Consider the following 18,170-nt stretch of genomic DNA (forward strand, 5'->3'; position numbering starts at 1 on the left):
AAACACGACGCTGTGGCAGATTGTTCACACATGACACGATATACGTGTAATCTGTCAAAAACAGTGTTTTCAACGCACTGCAAAAAAAATCCCCCATTATTTGGACTGTGTCCTCATTAATTGTATGGTGAATAAGTTCATATTGAACCTACGTTGTTAGCCTCAAATGTGTCGTATTGGCATAGCTAAAATGATGAAAACCTGTTTGCTTGTATTAGGACAAATATTTCCCGACTTCATAGTATTCCACAAATATTCACTGCACACTGTCGCATTTTTCATCCCATTAATAAACCCACAAATAAACAATATTTACGCCCATTAGCAATTCAACAGTAACAGAGCGGGATTCAAACGTGTAGATAAGGGTGCCAATTAAAATGGTCATTTCGAATTTCAAAAAGTTACCCCTTAAAAAATTTTCACCTCCTCGGAAGAACACCCTATGCAAAATATCAGCTCAATCGAACTTAAAGGAGAGTGGCGCGAAGTGGTTTGAGTTTCTTGAAAATCGAAAAACCGCTCAAGGGGTTTTAAAAAAAATTCGATGCCAAATGTCATAAAAATGCATGCAACGTCAAGATCTACTGTCATCTTAAAAAAGGCAAAAATCGACACTCTGGGACGAAGCAAAAAGTATTGTTTAGAGTGCCAATGAAAATGATATGGAACTTCGTGATTCGCACGATAAAATACCCAATGCAAAATATCAGCTCAATCGGACTTCATTTATTAGTGTCGCAGACGATAAAATTTGAGTTTTTATGCCAAATGTCTTAGCATCGCACAAAACGTCGATATATACTGTTATCTCGAAAAAAGTGGTCAACAATTTTTTTTTCGCTCGGTCGTTTTATCATCTGAAATGTCGATTTTTACATAATAGGTCAAGCTGAATAAACTAAAATATTTAGAAAGTAATTAATTATTTGGGAACTGCGGCTATCTTGGATTTGGATTTTTTATGATCTGCTATGTTCTACTAGTCGAGCACTTTCATTTGATACCCACGGACCTACGGACTTATTGACTGATGTTCCATAACGAAATAGATTGTAATAACAAAGTGTCATTCAGTGTGTTCCCTATGCAATCCTGGATCACGTCTATCTTCCCAAGCTCATGCTCAAGTCACATTTTCATCGCGCAATTGAACAACTTAATTCTATAAGCATTCGTTGTCGTTTTTTCGCGTTTTCATACGTGAATGTGAAAAACGAGTAACATATCATGCAATTCTCACTCTGCGTTCTCAACGGCGTCCTTGAATTTATACGCTTATCATGCCTCCTGGCTGCTTTGGACACAGGGTGCGCAACACATACATCCACCTGTGCTCGCACCTCTCAATACTCTGCGGACACCTCATCGAAATCATCATCATCGTCACCATCGTCATGGTCGTCCTTGTCCTCAGCAGCAAGGAAAACAACAGTCATCTTCAAAACATTCCCACTTATGCAGGTTTCGCTCGATGATTTTTCCAATGCTACTGAGCGGAATTTTGGCAGAGAGAATGGGCGCGCCTCTACTGAGAGTGATGCAGTTTACGTCCGCCGAATTCGGATCCAGTATTTCCCCTCCGCGGGAGAAGATTTCCCCGATGGATTTTCCGAGAGCGGATGTACCGGTTGAACCGGTTTGGCAATGTGTTGAGGAGGTTTGCTCTCGCGATTGAGTCAGGTCGGGTTAGGTGTTCGTGGCCCGTTCGGACTCGTCCTTCGTGGAATTGTTCGATCCGTGGCGCAGTGTAAGTGTTTGGATAGATGTCAGTAGTGTTTTGAATACCGTCGAGGAAACAATGTAATATCGTACGTGCGCGTGTGTTTTTTTCTGTACCTCTTAAAGGTTGTCTCACGCTTCCTGTGACCACTGCTTACATACATGCTGTTTGCTGGTGGTATAACCTGTCAGCGAGAGGAAGTGGAATCCGGTGTAGGAAAAAGATTGACACGACGGGTGGTAACAAAAGTGGGACAGGTTGGAAGGGGGTACTAGTGTGCCCCCCCCCAAAAACTAGAGGCGAAATTCCTACGAGGACAACGGGAATTTTCGGCGAATCATATTGCAGCCACAATACTCGCATCGATTCGGTGCATTCTCCGTCCGGTCAGTCCGATAATTCGACGAACGCGTGGAAATGTCGTGAAGTTGTGTACAGTTCCATTGCCTGTGAGTTTGTGGAGTATGATTTATTTCCGGAGGTTATAGGAATTTCTCGCTGGTCTTACGTGCAAGCTTTGGGTCAGGATACTTGTGATGTTATGGTGTGGAAAGGGAATTCTAATGAGTAAATAAGTATTTTAACGGATCACTCCACAGAGAAAACAAAATTCCCCCAAGTTCCACTAGATGCATTATGCGAAGGAAATACCATTAGTCACAATTATAAATTAAAACAAACACAGCGAACGCCAAAGCTTACGAGTGTTGTGAATGTGTACTCAATGAGTGGGCATGGGATTACACCTACTTACGTAATATATGCGGCATACTGAGCCCCCTAATAATACCACCCAATGATGATAATTGGATAAAAGAAAACATTTGTTTTACCTTGCCGAACGGATCGTTTCGTTAAATACCGCCGTTTCCGCCCAAAACGCAAGTGTGAAGATATCAAGTGAAACGCGAAGAAGAGAGAAGTGATTTCCTGGAATAAAGTATTCCACATTGTCCGTAATCAGTGCGGGTGAGGGAGTATTGCTGAACGCAGGGTGAAGTGTGTCGTGTGTGAGTGTGATCGTGTGTTGGTGTGAATCAGGAAAAAAAGTTGAGTGAATTTTCGATTGACTCAGCTGCAACCGTCCAACCGTCATCAGCATCAGCAGGACCTGGACGTTGACAAGGTAGCGTATCTCACCCAGCGCCCACCCTCGGATGACCTTTAGTGGCGAACAAACATGAATCGTTTAATTGAATGCACTTTATGTAAATTTCCTCGTGGAAGAAGGACAATTATATAATCACAGTGATAAATCAAGCAAACACAATCAGATCAACCCGTCAGCTGCATCCAGTCGAATGGTTCCACCAGTGTCTCGATAAACAGAGGTTATATGGTGAATGGATAGTACTTACCGTGGGGGAACCGTGGGCGGTATTTATTTTTCCACATCATCGGTTCCGAATTGATTGATTGCGGATTCGATCGCCACTGCGTAAAATCTCGCCAATATGCAATACCAAAAAAAAAGCGCACACCAGTATAGAAAGTATGCCGTATTCCATGCAATGATAACATCATTTCATTTGAGATAATCGACAATTATCTCTGAAGGAAGATGGAATGCTTTCCTATATCCCACATTCAATGGGTGGTGTAAATATACGTGATTAAACTGTTGGTCGAGATGAATGCCTCATAGTTTTGTAATAATTATTGGGTTGGACCAAATCCAGAAACAAAGTGCTGCTATCCCGCCTTATATTTCTATCTCACAATGTTCTCCTACATTTGATTGATTATAATTGATTGTAGATCTATTTTATGCTGTTTACGTTTTAACCCTTAATGATGTTATTGAGTAGAAATTAGACTCTGTATAATTTCAAACAAAAAAAGGGAGTTTTTTTAAACAAGATGATGGTTTGCAAAGTGTAAAGGAGTCGAACCCGAACGGCATGGTAATGTTTGACGCTAACCACTGCACTTAGACAATCATAAGCCGAATATTTCTACTTTTCTTCCTCTTCGATAGTGCTACATTCCATAAGAATCATCACCTACTTATCGTTGTATGTACACCCAAACTAGCGTTGGCAGACAACATTTTATCTTCGGCTGAAAAATGTTTTTTCGTATGCTGAAGTGTGAAATGAGCAAATAAAAGTATCTGGTTCAAAGGCTTTTAAATGTTTGTATGTATGGGAGCAGACATCTCTTTATTTTTTTATTTTTTTTTTCATCTCGTTTGGAATTGTGTCCAAAAAAAGTCCAAATTATGTCAACGGGGATGTAACGAAGGCAAGGCTGTTTTACACGACCGCGTTATCCACATAGCCACTGGTGCTGTTGCATAAACGCGTGATAATACTACACCTCATTATAAATTGAAGTTGGAGAGTGTTCTCTGAGAGTAAAAAGGAGAACATAAACGTGAATCTATATGCGTATGCGAAAAGCTTAAATGTATGCTTATTTTGAATGTGTCCCTTGTTTCGCTCGCTCATATTGTTCTGATATTGCTATACCATATATACAAATATTATACAAATGATATACCAGTATGGGGGAGCAGCGTATTTTATGTTTTTTCAGGCCCATTTAATGTAATAAATCGGGACGCCAAAACTTGTGCAAAAAATTGTTTGTAGACTTGCTTAAAAATAATTGGTTATTGATAATTTGGTTGTATTGTATTTCCACATGTGAAATTTAAAGGTAAAAGTGTAGTTTCACAATAAAATTCTCCAGTCCAAACGTGTCATGAATGTCCCCACTCCAAACATGAAATTAAATTTACAAACCAAAGACAGTTAGCAAAGCAAATACATACGTCAGAGCAAATTTTTTGTAGCCTGTTTCTATTTCAGTAACAATACATTGAGAGCGTGAACGCATAATTTTCTTTTACCCCATTTTTCCTTTCGTGCTCCAAAAGCTACTCCTTGACTGTTATTCCTCGTAAATTGTTATCATACACACTGACCTACGGTTTTCAGGTCAATGCCAACTATTTTGGATTTTTGAAAAGAAGAACGACGATAGGTTTCTTACATTTATACGGGCGTTCACAAAGAAGCATTTCATTTACTTTGTATAATCTCGTTTTTTTAATAAAATAAAACGATTTCATGGCTCAAAAATTATCGTCTAGATTCTTGCTTTCTCAGGTCGCCTATATTTCGCCGCCGGTATAAAAAAATATGTGAAATATTTGAGGATACGCTACGTGTTGCGTCTTGTATTAAATCGTCGATCCGTTTCATTGTAGAATTGTTTTCTTGGTTACCTTTTCAGATTGCTTATGTATATCTTCCGCCGCCGGGTGTTGAAACATGTGAAATACTCGGGAATTACCAACGCGATAAGTATTATCGATGAGAATACATTATCGGTTAGGTCAGTTGAGAGTCCACGCTAACATGATTACATCACATACCGCAGTGACTCCTTTTTTACCTCTCTCTACTAACGAATATCCAATCCATGATAATCGCAGGGGAACCATGCCATGGAGACGCCTTCTTTAGCCGCGACTCGGAATCTACTCAACCGATCAACATGAAAATTGATATGTAGGGGTTTTTGGGGCCGGGGAAGGTTTTCGTGATAGTTTGAGACCCCTCCCCCTCTCTAAGGGGAGACTGCCATACAAATTAAACAAAAATTTCTACATTACTCGGGAATTAATCATGCAAATGAAGCGAAATTTGGCATATGGAGGTTTTAGGATGCAATAAATGTTTTTAAGGTGGTTAGACACTCCACTCCCCCTTTCTAAGGGGGAGCTGCCATACAAATGAAAGACAAATTTCTGCATAACTCGAAAACTAATCAAGTAAAAGGAGCCAAATTTGTCATGCGAATGTTTTAGGGGAAACGTTTCCATGGTGAATAGACACTCATCCCCACTCTCTGAGAGGGGCTGCCATACAAATGAAACTCAAATTTCTGCATTACTCGAGAATTATTCAAGCAAATGGAACAACATTTTGCATGTGGAGGTTTTAGGGTGCAATAAATGTTTTTACGGTGGTTAGACTAACACTTCCCTCTCTAAGGAGGAGCTACCATACGAATGCAACTCAAATTTCTGCATTACTCGAGAATAAATCAAGCAAATGGTACCAAATTTTGCATGTGGAGGTTTTAGAGTGCAATAAATGTTTTTACGGTGCTTAGGTAGGTAGGTTTCTTACATTTATACGGGCGTTCACAAAGAAGCATTTCATTTACTTTGTATAATCTCGTTTTTTTAATAAAATAAAACGATTTCATGGCTCAAAAATTATCGTCTAGATTCTTGCTTTCTCAGGTCGCCTATATTTCGCCGCCGGTATAAAAAAATATGTGAAATATTTGAGGATACGCTACGTGTTGCGTCTTGTATTAAATCGTCGATCCGTTTCATTGTAGAATTGTTTTCTTGGTTACCTTTTCAGATTGCTTATGTATATCTTCCGCCGCCGGGTGTTGAAACATGTGAAATACTCGGGAATTACCAACGCGATAAGTATTATCGATGAGAATACATTATCGGTTAGGTCAGTTGAGAGTCCACGCTAACATGATTACATCACATACCGCAGTGACTCCTTTTTTACCTCTCTCTACTAACGAATATCCAATCCATGATAATCGCAGGGGAACCATGCCATGGAGACGCCTTCTTTAGCCGCGACTCGGAATCTACTCAACCGATCAACATGAAAATTGATATGTAGGGGTTTTTGGGGCCGGGGAAGGTTTTCGTGATAGTTTGAGACCCCTCCCCCTCTCTAAGGGGAGACTGCCATACAAATTAAACAAAAATTTCTACATTACTCGGGAATTAATCATGCAAATGAAGCGAAATTTGGCATATGGAGGTTTTAGGATGCAATAAATGTTTTTAAGGTGGTTAGACACTCCACTCCCCCTTTCTAAGGGGGAGCTGCCATACAAATGAAAGACAAATTTCTGCATAACTCGAAAACTAATCAAGTAAAAGGAGCCAAATTTGTCATGCGAATGTTTTAGGGGAAACGTTTCCATGGTGAATAGACACTCATCCCCACTCTCTGAGAGGGGCTGCCATACAAATGAAACTCAAATTTCTGCATTACTCGAGAATTATTCAAGCAAATGGAACAACATTTTGCATGTGGAGGTTTTAGGGTGCAATAAATGTTTTTACGGTGGTTAGACTAACACTTCCCTCTCTAAGGAGGAGCTACCATACGAATGCAACTCAAATTTCTGCATTACTCGAGAATAAATCAAGCAAATGGTACCAAATTTTGCATGTGGAGGTTTTAGAGTGCAATAAATGTTTTTACGGTGCTTAGAGAACACTAACACCTCCCTCTCTCTTTAAGGGGGAGCTGCCATACGAATGAAACTCAAATTTCTGCATTACTCGAGAATTATTCAAGCAAATGGAACCAAATTTTGCATGTGGAGGTTTTAGGGTGCAATAAATGATTCTATGGTGGTTAGATACTCCTTCCCCTCTCTTAGGTGGGGCTGCCATACAAATAAAACACAAATTTCAGCATAACTCGAGAATTAATCAAGCAAATGAAACCAAATTTGGCATGCGGAGGTTTTAGGGTGCAATAAATGTTTTTACGGTGGTTAGACACTCCACCCCCCTCTCTAAGGGGGAGCTGCCATATTAAATTAAACGGGGTCGATTAGAAGATCAATCAATGAACAGTTCTGCGATTGACCCCATGAACTTGCTCATAGTAAGAAAACGTGAATGTTTGAAGGTATTGATAACAAAAAACAAATTTTGGGCGAAACGAAGTTTGCCGGGTCAGCTAGTTGATTATAAATATTTGGTTGCGGAATACCCTAAATATCTGAGAATTGTAACGTACATATTCAGGAGTGATAGTCCTATAACAGTAATTAATAATTCCAATTTTCATTTTATTTATTGGCTGACCCGGCGAACTTCGTCCCGCTTAAAATTATACATATTTGATACAGAAAAGTAAATTTTCATTCATAATTTTAGTTTTCAAAGCGCGTTATTCCATCTGAGAATTTATTGCCATTTTCGCTTCCCACCAACGGAACACGAAGTGTCATTCCCCAAACGCGAAATCCAACTGGGCTAACAACGATGTCATTGTACACACAAGACATTACAAGGCTTTACAAGAATTTTAAAATTTTAACCATAACATAACATTGATATACGGGCAGAGACGAATACAATAAAATAAACACGGCTCTAATCGGACCATCCCTTCCTCGAGTTTTGCGCCTACCAACACATTAATTCGTATAGATAATGGTTTTACGTCCCATAAGGAGATTAGATCTTCTTCTAAATTGTTCGCCAATAAATCCGGGCCATAGCTGCAGTTCTCTAACCCTGGGCAGCACCAATTCTTTCATGTTTTGCTCTTCCTGGTTTCGATAAGGAGCTGCTGTCCGACATTCTAACAACATGTCTCGCTCATCACACGCGTCCGTCCTTGGCGATTTTCAGAGTACTGGGTTCGCCGTAAAATTGTGCCAGTTAGCAGCTTATCATCCAGTGCCAGAGTCCGACGCCTTGTTGAAGTCTCCTGTGATTCTCAAACGATTCTGACTTCCGGGCATCCGATCATGATTATTTATAACCGTTGTCGGTCGATGGTATCATATACAGCTTTGAAGATGAAGATGATGCGTATGGACATGATATTCGCGGTACTTCTGAAGCATATGCCGCAGTGTAAAAATCTAGTTCATTGTCGAGCAACTGGGCATGAATCCGGCCTGATAACGCACAATTCTGCTTATTATTGGCGATAGACGGCGAAACAGGATCAGTGATAGAATTTTGTAGGCATTATTCAGGATCGTGATTGTACGGTAGTTCTCACAACCCAGCTTGTCACCTTTTTTATTGGGCAGACCACTTCTTTCTACTACTCTGGTAGCTGTTCTGTGTCCCAGATCTTGACTATCAACCAGTGCATACATCGTATATGTTTTGTCGGACCTCCCTTGAAGAGCTCTTCTGCAAGGCCATCCTTACCAGCTGCTTTGTGGTTCTTCAGCAGATTGATGACGCTTCATCGTAGGAGGGTGGTAAATCGTCGTTGTTCCGGCGTAGTCCTCTTTAGTGCCGTCCTGGTCTCCTGTCCGCGCGCTGTTCGGGTGTAGTGCTGCCCTAATTCAATTATCGCTGACAAACAGAAACCATTCAGAAGGAGCATTAAGACCCTTTTACGATGGTATAATACGGTAGTGGTTAAAAACAAGAGGAAAAATATGATCTCTTTTGGTCGATTTTGGGCATATACTCAACAAGTATTCTATTCTGTTTATTTTTAAAAATTGTTCTGCTCTAGAATTTAAATTTAGTTCATCGACATTACATCTTGGCTCTCAGTTTCCGCATTTTTTGACGTAGAACTACGTCTTTCAGGAAGGGTGCCAAATCAGAAAAACAGGTCACATTTATATGAAATAAAGTTAACGTTAATAAAAAAATACTGTGAAAATACTGTGATCGAATTCTCATGATTTGCATACCAATCGAATAGGAAATAATTGTACAGCTGCAAACATCGTGTTGAATCGTCGTCACCTCACATTCATAAAGAGCAATGTTCAGAGAATATAGTGAGTAAGGAGAAAAATCTGAATACAATTCGTTTTATTTCTAATGGGCAAATTTTATGAAGCATTGTCAACCAGCAAATCAGGCAAAATTAACTACATGCCGGATGTTTCAAATTTATTTTTTTTCATTCAAAATTCAGAATTAATGACATATTTTTGATTGTACATTTTTCCATCGAACAAAGGTCCAATTCTAATACAGTTTGTGTATTTATTCAACGACGATTCTAATGATGCGTTTCCTAATTCTCACGGTGATTTGCTGTATTATTCCCATACAAATTTCAAATTTTGAAACAGTAAAATCAATGCCAATATGACGACTGTCTTGAGAATAGATTTGTACGTCGTAGTAGTTTACATGTGTTCAAAATTGCGCAATGTACCATTGCTTGTTTTCATGCGTTTTCCAAGAATCAAATCATACATCTTTTGGACGAGTACTACATTCGTAAAGCGAACGTTAATACCAGTTAAGAACACAATGTATTGTCATCGGACTGAAAGATAACTATAGTATTGTTAAGTTGTTGGCTTAGAATATATAGCTATTCTTAATACAGCTTAGCTTAGCTGTTCCATCTTTATTTATTTCATTTCTGCAGTCTGTTATGTTCAACTTTTGTTATTTTACATATTTTCATATTCTGTGACTTATTACATCGAGGTTATCCACAAACTTATTGAGAACATGTTTCGAATATTTTTTGTTGTAAACCGTATTATATAAATACTAGCTGACCCGGCGAACGTTGTTCTGCCATTTAAATTATTTCTAAATAAATTTTTTTGGGTGTTAAATAAAACATAACTAATGTATTTTAGGCGCGTTTGAATGTTTGAATGTTCGAATGAGCTACAAAATTAGTCGAATGTGATCGATAAAAAGAACGAATGAAACGATTTCAACGGAATTTGGTATGATGTTTTATGATGCAATGTATTTCATTAATGTAACTGATATGTTTGATCTCTCAAAAGTTCAATGTAAAGAGAAATAAAGTAAAAGATTTTTGTCGTAAAGTTTAAAAATGAAATAAAGAAAATCAATATTCATATCGTTCAAATGCTGTCTCGTTGGAGGAAAATACACGCTTCTCATTTTCAATATGGGCGGGTGAATTTATAACTGCTGGGTCTCGTTCATGAATAGGGAAACCAACGATACGTCAGACAACAATGGAGCTGATGTATCGTTCCTATTTTTTTTTTTCCAAAATATATATTTTTATAAAGGCTCATATGGCGTTAGCCTCACGGGGCCGGGAGTTCAATACAATTTTTCTTATTATCTATGTTAGTAATATGTAACCGATTACTCGCGGTTGGCTCGAGGTTAGTATTACAAGTGTTTTCGTAATTGGGATGTTGCTGTCTCCAATGCTCTGTACGTGTGCCCGACACGGGATACTTCCTATTGGGATGCAGCTGACCATTAATCAGCAACGCCCCCCTAGTCTGCACCCCATATCTAGCGTGGTGCGTCTTTCTCGACTCGAGGAATCCAGGATAGAATGGTCTCTAGCCGGCGCAATCATCAGTTCGTGTAGAGTTGTCATGAGCGGTACAACCTTTGGCTCTTGTTGAATGATCAGTGGACTGCACAACCTTTGGCCCGTGTGTCTGTAAAGAGTGTGTGTATGTATTGCCGCGACTAAGTAAAAGTTTATCGATCGGATAGGAGGGATATGAAACGGGGACACAACGAAGGAAACATCATTAAACTATATTCACATTTGGAAACGAATTACTTTGTTGTTGTCATTCAATCGAGGAGTATTCACAGCGGTATCCTGATTTAGAATCACAGCCAAATTGCCACATCCTTTGACTTGCAAATGTATTAATTGCTCTTTGCTCAGCTGAGACGAATATGGTACTACTCAATGATTTTCAATGTCTGCGTTGTTGATATTTGTGTATGACATTATCAGTATTTATTCGTTGAAATATTATATATTCGCCTACGCTCGCGATCGTGTTGTTGGTGAAATCTCTAGGGAAACGCCTTGTACATATTCCATCTACCATGCAATACGATAAAGGTTTCGAATCACCGCATGGACCATGCACCATTATTGTGGTAACTGTATCGAACAGTTATTCATGTTCCGGAATCCGATTGGTTCGAAATTCGATCGAATTTCACGTTCACTCGCGGCGCTCGGTCATATACCGATTGGTGATTTCAAAGCCTATTTTCAAAGCAATTTTAAGGCTATTGAAATAAGTTTTTGGATCAAAAAGTAACAAGTATATAACGCGTAGACATTTTATCTTTCGAATGAAGTGTTTATCATACCATTTCGTTCAGTTGTTTAGGAGCTATTAACGCTCAAAATCTCGTTCTCCGACGTAACGCTTTTGTTTTCGAAACTGCTAACTTACACCCCAGTATAGAAATGAAAGACGTAGTCCTACGTCAAAAAATGGCTAGAATCGTGTTTATTCCTCCTGAATATCATTTTGCATTTTTGCTTCACAGAAATGGAACACGGAACCCAATGTTGGCTATGTCGAAACGCGTCGCAGGGTTGACACATTTGCACAGCTTGATTGGACTTGAGTGGAACGGATTTACGAATGTAAAAGTTCAAAACGTTCTAATAATTTTGACTCTGACGCTGTTACTGCGTTGCTCATGATAGCGTACCCCAAGTGAATGTATTCTTCCACAGCCACCTTTGTTGATTAGGTCGTAGGAATCGCAGTGGTTCACTCTCTACCTTCGCGTACATGTTGACCATGGATTGTTGGTACAGTTCACGATATCATATAATGACATCATACGATACGCATAAAATCCATATTTTATTAGTCTGATATAGCCATTCATAAATATTATTTCAAAATGAGTAAGGATGTTCATAATGAATGGAGTACCTGTGGCAGGATCACGTTGTCTAATGTTTTTGCAGTATTCGTCTTGTTCTTTCAGAACGGTCGGGCATTTTTCGTCAAAGATATTTCTTCTGACTTATATTTATGACTTATATAGATGCAAGTAACGATGAGAAGACGAATGTTGGGAAAGTTAGTGCTATTGAAGTAGAACATGGAGAAAGTCGTATGAACGATGTGCGTTAACGATGAATTCCAGATTATTGTTTTTTCTTCGAATCAAAATTTCTCGCGTCATTGTGCAGACGATTTCTATAATTTTAGCAACGCTTGCGCACTGAATCTAGACATGTGCTCTTTAGCAGATGTGTTTTATTGGTATTGATGACAATAACGTGATTGTTACTTTATAAACCGAGCAAGTGTTATTTGAAGTATTTCAATAATTCGTTATGCTCATTCAAAAATACTTCCAGCTCGCCGACGAAGTGAGGTTACTTGCGAATGTGTGAAAGAAATTTCGATCTAGCCCCATCTGTTATTTAACAACATAAATAAATTCGCTCTGTTTGAAAAACGACCGACGGTTAAATTATTTTAATATTGTTTGTACAAAACTACTAAAATCGCGATTAAAAATAGGTTATGGGCTTAAATGTGTTTGGACAAAAATTTAAGAAAAAAAAATATTCTGAATTTCTCTAATTGCTATCAAACGTTTAGTAATCAGTATTCCAGCGGTATCGTATATAGTTTACACCCTATTCTCATGCTTACCAAGTTGTTTGTGCATAATTTCATCAAAATCGGTCGTTTCTGAGGAGTTCGGTAACAAACACCGTGACACGAGATTTATATATATATAGATGAGTTGTGCGTTTGTGAAGTCAAGGACCTGGGAGTAATATTGGACACACAACTCTTATTCAAACTGCACACCTCGATCGTGATCAATAAAGCACCCAGAACTCTGGGGTTCATCTTCGGGATTGCCAAAAACATATCGGATATCTACTGCCTTGAATACCTTTACTGCTCTCTAAATCGTTCTGTTTTAGAGCATGGTTCCGCAGTTTGGACTCCTCATTACAACAACGGTGCTGAAAGAATTGAATCGGTTCAACGACAGTTCGTGAGATATGCACATCGTAGATTGCCATGGACATATCCCTTCAGATTACTGAGTTACGAGAGTCGTTGTCTCGCTGATCAACTTGGGATCTTTGTCGGATCGTAGAGACAAAAAGACTATTCAACAGTGTGGCTATTCTGTTCGATTTCCAGTTATCCCGAAAGCTTCTTCGCCGGAGGTTTAGTTCTTTTTTTCATATATTTCATATTTGTCATATGATTTTAGTTTTGATGTTAATTTTGGTATGTGATGACTTTATGTAGTTTGTGTATGTTTGGTAGTATGTTTGTTTGGATTTAAGTTACATCATTGGGTTCCTTACAGCCTGTTGACAAATTGACAATAATTCATAAAAAATTTAAGAAAAACACGAAGTTTTGAGATTGTTCAAAAAATCCTTGGAATTGTAGATTAGCTTGATTTGAATAATGGCCAACTTTAGCACCAAAAAATCTATTGAATATATCTGATTAAAACTCACATTTACTGATATACTGTAGTATTTGCAACTCTTTTGCTGTTAAGTTCATTCAAAATCGAAGATGCATCATATCGATCATAGAGCTCACATTTCAGAGTTGAAATTGTGAAAATTGCATATGCTTCGTTGTCTTATTTGACCATTGACTCCGGTAATATTGGTCTTCAATGTTTCAATCGTCGTCGGAAATAATTTGGAGGGGAAAGAATCTTCATAAGTGAAGTTCAAGGTTTTGTGGAGTATAGTTTAAATGATCCAATTTTGGCCAAATATTTGTTCGATAACTTGTTGCAATTTTTTATGCCTCTCTTCTACAAACCTTCGTTCCAGGGACAGTAGATTTTCCCAAGTTTCTGTTGAGACGAAATTGTCACCAGAATAGAAATCAGTCGCTATATAAAGGTGGTAATCGCTTGGTGTCAGATTCGAGCTATAAGGTACAAATATAAGCACCTTCCAATCAAGCTCCTGATGCTTCTGACAAGTGACCATCGGTGTGTGGTCTGGTATTGTCCTGACAATTAGACAATTTCTCTTCTATTGGCTAAGGCGAGCCGTTTTTTGAAGAATAATTCCATTATTCGGTTCACAGGTTCGAATTATGAGTTTGACAGTAGGGGAGCAGCTCCTAGTAGCTGGTTTCCAGCCATCACACAGCAAATCTTTTTTGGCTTGAGCATCGTTTGTACTAGCTCACCACTTTTTGACCAATACCGTTTTGATTCTGTCGCTCAATGTTGTCGTAAATGATAAACTTTCCATCACCAGTCACCAACGGCTTCAGAAATATGTCGATGTGGTTACGATTCAGAAACGATTCACAGATAGGAATTCGGCATATGTATCGAGCATTATATTCAGCATTATTCAAGTAGATCTGAACGGTTTTAAGTTGATTGTTTCACTGCTAAGCAATCTAAATATTGTTTGTATGATGATCGCTCCCACTGATTATCGACACTTTGCATGTTTGATGTTACAGGAACGGAAGCCACGAAATTGCTCGTAATTGACAGTTATGGTATCAGAACTCTAAACTATATTCACATTTACAGACACCTAACTTACGTTCCCGGTTTTATCGAGGCAAATCTGTACAACATGGTCTATTTTCTCTCTTTCGGCGTCCATTTCAGGATTGCGCTCAAACAAAACCTAGTGAATCTATCACAAAAACCCTATGAGACCTGTTATCTCATCTTCTTAACACCGTCTGATTGCACTTATACAACGCGAGATATCGATCACTACAGTTATCCCCAAAATAATAAATCTATGTTTCTATCTTTCTATCGTTTCTAGTTTATTCATGATGGAAACATTCGAATTGGTTTATTAACTCATGACTGTTTGCTTTTGTACCATCAACTTTTATTTTTTTCAAACGATTCATTTCAATAAGTGATAATTTCATAGATATGCGATTAGAGTATGGATTGATGGCGGTGACATTTTTCCCGACTAAAATCTCCACAATATAATAGCGCCTTTTGTCCCTTCAATTTTCCTTCATTTAATTTTGCTGTGTCGGATTTACTTTGAAGTATAGTGATGGATTCATATTTTGTCAACTTCCACCTACTATTAGGAGTACCGGTAAGTTTCTTCGGTTTTACAACAGATGGCGTAACTTGATTATTATTCCAGTGAATCATATTTCCAGACATTCGTTGGAAAGCTACTGTCATTGCGCACCTTTCTCAGTATATGTCAAAAAGTTGAAACGTAAACAACATAGTTTTGTGCTACTTCGAATATGTCGAATTTCGTACTAACGAGAGGGTTTTTGCGGGGAGTGTTACTTCATTACTTCAATATGAAGAAAAAAGCTGCGGAAAGTCATCGCATTTTGGTGAAAGTTTATGGTGACCATGCTCCAACTGAGCGAACGTGTCAGACGTGGTTTGCACGGTTTAAAAGTGGTAATTTTGACTTGGAAGACGAAGAACGTTCCGGACCGCCAAAAAAGTTTGAAGATGGGGAATTGGAGGTTTTACTCGATCAAGATACGTCACAAACACAACAAAAACTTGCAGATACACTTGGAGTAGCTCAGCAAACCATATCCGATCGTTTAAAACCAATGGGAATGATCCGAAAGATAGGACATTGGGTGCCGTGTGAATTGAAGCCACGAGACGTCGAACGCTGTTTTTTCACGTGCGAACAACTGCTCTAACGGCATAAAAGAAAGGGTTTTTTGCATCGAATCGTTACTGGCCATGAAAAGTAGGTCAATTACGACAATCCTAAACGTCGAGCAACTTATGGATACCCCGGCCATGCATCAACATCGATGGCCGCGCCAGAAGGTTATGCTGTCTATTTGGTGGGACCAGCTAGGTGTGGTGTACTATTAGCTGCTAAAACCGAATGAAACCATTACGGGGGACCTCTACCGACGACAATTGATGTGTTTGAGTCGTGCACTGAAGGAAAAACGACCACAATACGAGCAAAGACACGATAAAGTTATTTTGCAGCACGACAATGCTCGGCCGCATGTCGCGAAACCGGTTAAAACATACTTGGAAACGAGGAAATGGGAGGTCCTATCCTACCCGCCGTGTTCTCCAGACATTGCTCCGTCCGATTGCTACCTTTTTCGATCGATGCAACAGGCCTGGTTGACCAGCTTTGTTGACTTCTCCAATTTTGATGAAGTCGAAAATTGGATCGATTCGTGGTTAGCCGACAAACCGGTCGATTATTTCCGCAAAGGGATCCGTGAATTGTCAGAAAGAAGGGAAAAAGTTGTGACTAGCGATGGGCAATACTTTGAATATTTAAATATGTAACCATTTCTGCAGGATAAAGCATTAATTTTTGAAAAAAACAGGGAGGAAACTTTGTTGAAAACTTGTTGAAAACTCAGGGATTAACTACATCCACGCAACAATCATGAAGTGATGTACATCCAGCATCTCTCCGTCCAGACACGCTCTGCCGTTTGCAAGAAAATGGGGATTTTTTGAAAAAAAAATGAAATTCAAACATTAGATACAGTTTTTTTTATTAATTTTTTACCATCTTTCTATCAATTTATAGACTCCGTGTATAAAGAACTATTCGTGCCTATATATTAGGAATAAATCAAGCCAAATTTGAATGCTTTTTCTGAAGTGAACACTATCCTAGAGAGAGCGTTCTGATCACGTTAGTTAGAAAAGACAAGCTCCGGCCTTCATTGCCGATGAATCGTAACTTCCTGTTCACTATTTATCAAACACTTCTCAACACGTTGAGCCCAAATTTTTTCTTACCGCACTTTCGATTCAGCCCGCATCAAGAGCGTTTGCATAATATCAGTGTCGGTCCCAGCTCCCAAAGATACTTTATGAAATAATAGAAAATATTAAAAATTCGACTAGAAAGCGATACCATTTTGTAACACATCCGGAAACAAACCCTACATATTTTTATTTTCTTATTTTGTAACTGTCAGTCCTAGTTAGTCAGCGCTTCCCTATCAAAAACCTCAACGTCGGTTCCTAGGAACCGACGCTGGGCTCAACGTGTTAAACGGCCAAAGAACATAAAGCCACGTCTTATAATGATGTAATCAGTCTCCCGCCGAGTCTTTCATTGTGGTCGGTTTAAGATCAGTACTTGCTTCAAAAGAATCAATCCGTTTCTCGCGGAATTTTTATTTTAAGCGGTAGTGATAGAGTAGGTTTTTGCAGGTCATAATTCATGAGGGATGTGTCGTTGATAATATTTATAGATCTTGTTAAACATACGATTCCATGTGCTTCGGATTGTCTTGAATGTGTTATTTTTGTCACCGATGCGGATTTCGAAGCAGAATTTCTTTTCATGTCTTTTAAACATGTGAAACATGTGAAATTTCTTTTCGACGTATCTCTGCTTCAGTTTCTATGCCTGTGGCTTGGTTTATTTCCGAGGCATGATTTTCTTGTTTTTGTTTTCATTGAATTATTCACCGTTTTCTAAAATTCTTTACTGTCAAAACTTTAGTTTTTTTCTGTGTTAAATGTCCAAATGATCATTTTTGGCCACGGCAAACAACTAAAGCATTGGCCACAACTCAAACAAGTCTGAGCATTGGGGCACGGACGGGATCTTGACATAGGACTGTGATTGTGTGTAGTAATTGCATTTAAATTGAGTTTTTCATTGTTCAAAATCTGTTTTTTTTTCTATTTTGATACATCAAATGGATGCCCTGGAGAAACCGTTTCCTGTATGTTCTTGTATCTTTTAAACGGGTTAGATGGCATAACGTGGTAGAATTCGGTATCGCATTCTGTTCAAAAATGTACACAAAAATACCATTAATACCATTACTACCTTTTCCATCTGTTTATTCAATCATGCAGAAGAAGACAAAGAGTCATCATGTATCATTTTTGAAAACAAGTCTAAATAGTTAAGACCTACATAAATATAAGCCTGAGTCAAATCAATCTATGACTACAAAA

At 38.6% G+C, this 18,170-nt stretch overlaps 1 protein-coding gene across 3 annotated transcripts in view; it reads left to right on the forward strand.

Annotated features, from left to right (window-relative positions):
* The first annotated feature begins 1,790 nt into the window (after window positions 1-1,790).
* The window catches only part of LOC129774902 (hemicentin-1), a 723,141-nt gene continuing 706,761 nt past the window's right edge, over window positions 1,791-18,170 (forward strand). For all 3 annotated transcript variants that reach the window (XR_008742804.1, XM_055778958.1, XM_055778959.1), the window contains exon 1: window positions 1,791-2,849. The gene's annotated coding sequence lies outside the window, so the exon portion shown is untranslated. The remainder of the gene's footprint in view (window positions 2,850-18,170) is intronic.

This window comes from Toxorhynchites rutilus, chromosome 3 (genome assembly GCF_029784135.1).
Source record: "Toxorhynchites rutilus septentrionalis strain SRP chromosome 3, ASM2978413v1, whole genome shotgun sequence".
NCBI lineage: Eukaryota > Metazoa > Arthropoda > Insecta > Diptera > Culicidae > Toxorhynchites > Toxorhynchites rutilus.